We start from the raw sequence: 6,160 nt of genomic DNA, 5'->3' as shown, positions 1-6,160 counted from the left end.
GAGCGGCGCATTAAACGACGCAAGTGGACCAAGTGTCGAATGTTAATCCGATCGGACGACGATCCGATCGGATGGTTATTCGATCGGATGTCAATCCGTTCGGATAGTCATCCGATCGGATGGCCATTCGGTCGGATTGATACCTTGTTTGGTAAGGATGTGTTTGTGTATGATGGCTTGTCCTTTGAAGTTTTCATTGTAGCATTGTGAAAACAGAGAAGTATCTCTACCTTTCAGGTCGTTCGATCGATTGGCAGTTCGATCGGATGACGATCCATTTGGCGAGGTTTTTCTCAGAGAACAAGTTCACAGCAGGATTGTCATCCAATCGGATGGTCTACCGATCGGGTGGCAATCCATTAGATCTGACTATACATTGAACATGTTGAAATTGTTTAAGTATGAAATCCTCAAGTGCAATCCGATCGGATTGCGGTTCGATCGGATGGCAATCCGATCGGATGGCAATCCGTCCCGCGACCTGATCTTTTTGTAACTTGAAGTTTTGTTAAGTTTGGAAAGTTTTGCGGTCTGATCGAGACGGTATGACAACGTGCTAAACAACGGAAACCCCATCATGACCCAAGTGATCCAATCGAACAGGAATCACCCAAGTCCGATCAGTTTACAGGTTCGTGATGGTGGTTCCTGTCCGATCGGGTCACTAAGTCTTGACGTGGTTTCTGTTGTCTAGCACGTTATCAAATCATCTCGAGAAAACTCAAACTATTAAAACGACCAAGGAAGAAGACGACCAGGTCATCTGGGACGGATTGTCGTCCGATCGGATTGCCACCCGACCAGACTGCCACCCGATCGTATTGCACCTTGGGTCCCACACTTAACTTTGATTTCAATAATTGAGGATTGGAACATTGAACGGATTGCTGTTCGATCGGATTGCCACCCGATCGGATTACCACCCGACCATGTGATGTTCTGACTTCAACACTTAAACAATTTTCAACATGTTCAATGCATACGAATCGCCATCCAATAGAGTGACCGTCCTGCGGTGAACTTGTTCTCAACCTGAGAAGCCTCACTAATCGGATTGCTGTCCGATCGGACTATCATTCGATCGACCGACCTGAAAGGTAGAGATACTTCTCTGTTTTCAAAATGCTACAACGAAAACTTCAAAAGACAAGCCATCATACACAAACACATCCATCCCAAATGAGATGACTATCCAATCGAGTGATCACCCGATCGGGTGACCACCCGAACGGATTGTCATCCGATCGACCAGCCACCCGATCGGATTGCCACCCGATCGGATTGCTGTCTGATCCCTTGACACTTTGTATCGTTTTACGCGCCGCTTATCGATTATACTATCGTTCTGATCAGGCCAACCTTACTCTCTAGCGCTCCCTTCAATCCATCAATCGCTGTGAGTAAACTCGATCTCTTTTTGCTTTACGCACTTTTGGGTGTTACATATGTTACTTATTCTAAATCACATCGAACACACTACGCAATACTTTCAACGCTAACCGTTACCTCATTTTATACGTGACTTAATGAATGCTTGTTTGTTATGTTTACACATGGAATGCTGTCTACCTGCCTTAGCAACGATAGTACTATAGTTTGGACTCAGCACCTATTCACTCAGGGGTTGTTAAGGACAATTTGTTACATGGCTCACGGTGGTGAGTGTGTATTACGAACTGCCTTAGGCAGTCAACCCGCAGTCATTAGTATCGATAGGTTCATGTCGATAACTAACATGCCTCATTTTACACTGTGTACCTGCTGGCTTTGCGTAATCAATTTCGAACTCTATTATATCTATTAAACTTGTATGCTCACCTTTACACTATGTGTATTGACCTTTACTTTAACGTATGTGGCAGGTGCTTAAGATGTTTATATGCTTGGCTTGCTGTGAAATCGAGGCTAGGAAAGGTCTAGAAACAAATAAATGAATTGTCTGTATTGAAATCTGAGTTGTCGGAAAAGAACAATTTGACTAGATCTTGTCTGTAATAATTATGTTATCTTTTATGTCATGGTATGGGACATGATGCTGTAAATAATTGGTAATTATAGTTGTTATGGAAACTTCTGGACAATCTATTTCGCTCAGTGCCACGCCCCGATGTTTCAGCCATCGGTTGGGGTGTGACATATTGGTATCAGAGCCATAACTATAAGGAATTAGGCAAGACTCGACCTAGTCTGGGCCGATGTCTTAGAAACGACCTAGTCTATAGTTAGGTACCAACAGACCAACTTGTGCATATCCTGTGGGGATTATGTACAAGCTTACTTGCTATTTCTCGCTATTCTCGCCTACGCTACACTATCACTACACTTTAATTTTCGAAAATGAACCGGTGATTAGGTCGAGATTAGGTGTGAAAACCGCAAACTCTCGATTAAATTGCTTGTTCGACCCGCATTTTTATCAATAAACATGAGAATTTGCGTCGAATCAGGAGTGAAATCCATACTTTGACGCATAATTCTTCCTTATTTTATCAAAAACAGGAACTGAGTTGTTAAGTCAGGGGTGAAACCCGAACCTTGACGACTTGATCCGATCTTTATTTTTGGTTTCACAAAACTCTCACCAAGGTCTCGACGGACTCCAACGACTTGAAGTCACGCTAAACTGGAAGGATGTGTGCCGATCGCCCAAATTCGAGGCAAGAGCACAGTCCCGAAGGTCAAAGTGTGCACTGAAAGTCCTTGTGAATAGTCGAATCACTTTGGTTAGTTGATGTCTAATAGCCGTAGACAATCTATTCTCGATTTTTATGTGTTTCGATTCTGAGATCGCTACTGCTGACTCTGATATTTATCGATTTTATGTGGATTTTATGTGTTTTATGTGACTTATCTGTTTATGTATTACGGTTTTCGGTGATTTATTCGCTTTCGATCTTCACTTTGATCGATACATACGACCCGCACTGCATTTCTATCTCAACCCGCCTACAAATCGCTGTTTGTGGACGACCTTATGCTATGTTATACGCTTATACTATACTACCCGCTATGTTATTCTTATTCACGATCGCTATTCTCGAACACTCGCGGACTTTGAATGATAGGTTTCTCTATTCTTACTGCCTCTATGTGCTTCTAGGTGAATTACGTGCTTATATGCTTCTGTACTTCTGTGTCATACGTGCTTATGTGTCTCTATGCTTATGTGAATCTGTGATTATGTGACTATGTGGTTATGTGATTATACATGTTCCTGAGCTTTAGTAATACTAGGCGTGTGAGGTGAGATTCGATTATATAGCGTCTGAATCCTATGGCGATGTCTGTTGCAGACAATTTCGTCATCTGGAACGCGCTCTTCCTGAACAGCGCCGCAATTACGATAACAAACGCATCGCCGCCCTCGTCGCTAAGCAAATGGCGAAAGTTATCCCCCAGATTGTTAGTGAGCTGAATGAAAATGCCAGCATGTCTTCTGAAGAATCCAGGACTGAAACCCCTAAAGCTGCTTTCAGCTTCAAGCAGTTTAAAGCTTACAGACCAAAAGAATTCACTGGCGAAGATGGCCCTACGGCTTTATTTCAATGGTTCGATTCGATCGAGGTCACCCTGCGTCAGAGTGGATGTCCTGACAATCTCCGCACTCAGAATGCTACCGACGTCTTCCAGTCCCGCGCATTAGACTAGTGGACGGCCGAGAGGAACAAACACAGAAACGATGCAGCCTATGGTCTGTCATGGGATGAGTTGAAGAACGTCATGCTCGAAGAGCTTTGCCCTCCCCATGAGCACCAAAAGCTGGAGGATGAAGTCTGGCATATCAAGCAGAAAGATGGTGACAACGCTGCTTTAACTGCTCGCTTCAAGCAGCTCAGTATTATCTGCCCTGACCAAGTCAAGACTGCTGACATGACAATCAAGAAATATATCCGCGCTCTGCCGAATTGTGTTGCAGATTTTGTGCATGCCTCGAAGCCAGCAACAATCGAAGAGACCTACCTGCTTGCCGCTGAGATCAATGACAAGCGAGTCAAAGCTGGGTTTTGGGATAAAGCTACCAAGAACCTGCAGCAAGCTACAGCCACACCAACTGCCGACACCGCCGCCGCCTCTCAATCATCAAAGTCCTCTCATCGCAAGAGGAAGAACAACAACAACTCCAGCAACAAGAACTGTGCTGTCACTACTACTGCTGCCCCGCTTCAAGTCGTACCGGCTCAGCAGCAAACTCAGCACCGATCAGCTCCAGCACCAGTCACCTATGCACCGCCTGCAAAGCGTGCATACACTAGCCCCCACCCTGCTTGCCCAACATATACTTATCATCATCTAGTGGGTATCGCCTGCCGATTTTGCGTGCACTGCAATATGTACGGCCACTTCACCGCTAACTGCCGTACTGGTCCTCGACAAGCACCAGCTCAAGCTACTGCTCATCAAGCTCTACTTCCCGCCCCACAAGGCCAGCAAGCGACTCAGGCACCCGCGATCAACGCCAGAGTCTGCTTTGCGTGTGGTGATCCCAATCACTTCGCGAACATGTGCCCGGACAGGGTTGTGAAACAAGAGCCCCAGCAGTAGCAGCCTCAGCAAAAACAACAGCAGCAGCAACAGCCTCAACAACAACAACAACAAGCCGCCCGCGCCGGAACTTTCAACATCAATGCGCGCCAAGCCCAGGCCGACAACAACGTGGTTAATGGTACGTTTCTTGTGAACGGTATTTATGCTTCGTGTTTGTTTGATACTGGAGCCGATAACTGTTTTGTGTCATTTGAATTCGAGAAGCTCCTTAATTGTAAGCACTCCCATCTCCCCTCAACGTTCGATGTTGAAGTCGCCACCGGAAGAACCGTCGCGGACAATTCTGTTCTTCGAGATTGTACTCTTGAACTCAACAATCATATCTTTCCAATTGACCTTATTCCGATGCAACTCAGAAGTTTTGACATCATAGTAGGCATGGATTTTCTTCTTGAAAACCACGTTGAAGTTGTGTGCTTCGATAAGATGATTCGATTCTCGCTCGCGAATGGTGATGTATTATGTGTTTATGGCGAAACTCCCTCGAAAGGTCTCAAACTCATGTCATGTGTCTAAGCTAGCAAGTATCTCCGCAAGGAATACAGAGCTTTCTTGGCTAACATTGTAGTAGCGGAGATGGAAAAGAAAGGTAAGCCGGGAGTGAACGATGTTCCTGTTGTTCGAAAATTTCCTAACGTTTTCCCTGAGGATCTTCCCGGACTTCCGCCAAGTCTTGATATCGACTTTCATATCGACCTCATTCCAGGAGCCATCCCTATTGCTAGAGCTCCTTATTGACTCGCTCCGTCCGAAATGCGTGAACTCTCGAGTCAGCTCCAAGAATTGCTTGATAAAGGCTTCAATCGCCCGAGCACCTCTCCATGGGGCGCACCAGTCCTTATCGTCAAAAAGAAGGATAGGTCGTTCAGGATGTGCATCGACTATCGGGAGTTGAATAAGTTGACAATCAAGAATCGCTATCCCCTGCCTCGAATTGATGATTTGTTTGATCAGCTACAAGGTGCTACGTGTTTCTCGAAGATCGATCTACGCTCAGGCTATCACCAACTACGCATCCAAGAGGAGGATATACCCAAAACCGCTTTTCGCACTCGATACGGCCACTATGAGTTTGTTGTTATGCCTTTTGGTTTGACCAACGCACCCGCGGTTTTCATGGATCTCATGAATCGCGTGTGTAAACCGTTTCTTGACCGCTTCGTCATCGTGTTCATCGATGATATCCTGATCTATTCCAAGTCGAAAGTCGAACACGCGCAACATCTACGTTTGGTTCTTGAGCTACTCCAAGGGAGTCGACTTTATGCCAAGTTCTCCAAGTGCGAATTTTTGCTGGAGAAGGTTCAATTCCTCGGTCACATTGTCAATAGTCAAGGTATTCATGTCGATCCCGCAAAGATTGAAGCAGTTAAGAGTTGGGTTACGCCTAAGAACCCGTCTGAAGCCCATTCTTTTCTCAGACTAGCGGGCTATTATCATCGATTTATCGAAGGGTTCTCTAAAATCGCTGTGCCGCTTACCGCTCTCACGCATAAAGACAAGCCTTTTGTTTAGGGGAACTGAACAAGAGTCTGCTTTCCAAACCCTCAAGCATATGCTCTGCAATACTCCCGTCCTCACTTTACCCGACGGAAACGATGACTTTATCGTCTAT

The sequence above is a fragment of the Helianthus annuus genome, chromosome 15 (genome assembly GCF_002127325.2).
Source record: "Helianthus annuus cultivar XRQ/B chromosome 15, HanXRQr2.0-SUNRISE, whole genome shotgun sequence".
Taxonomy (NCBI): Eukaryota; Viridiplantae; Streptophyta; class Magnoliopsida; order Asterales; family Asteraceae; genus Helianthus; species Helianthus annuus.
This window is presented reverse-complemented; position numbering follows the sequence as displayed.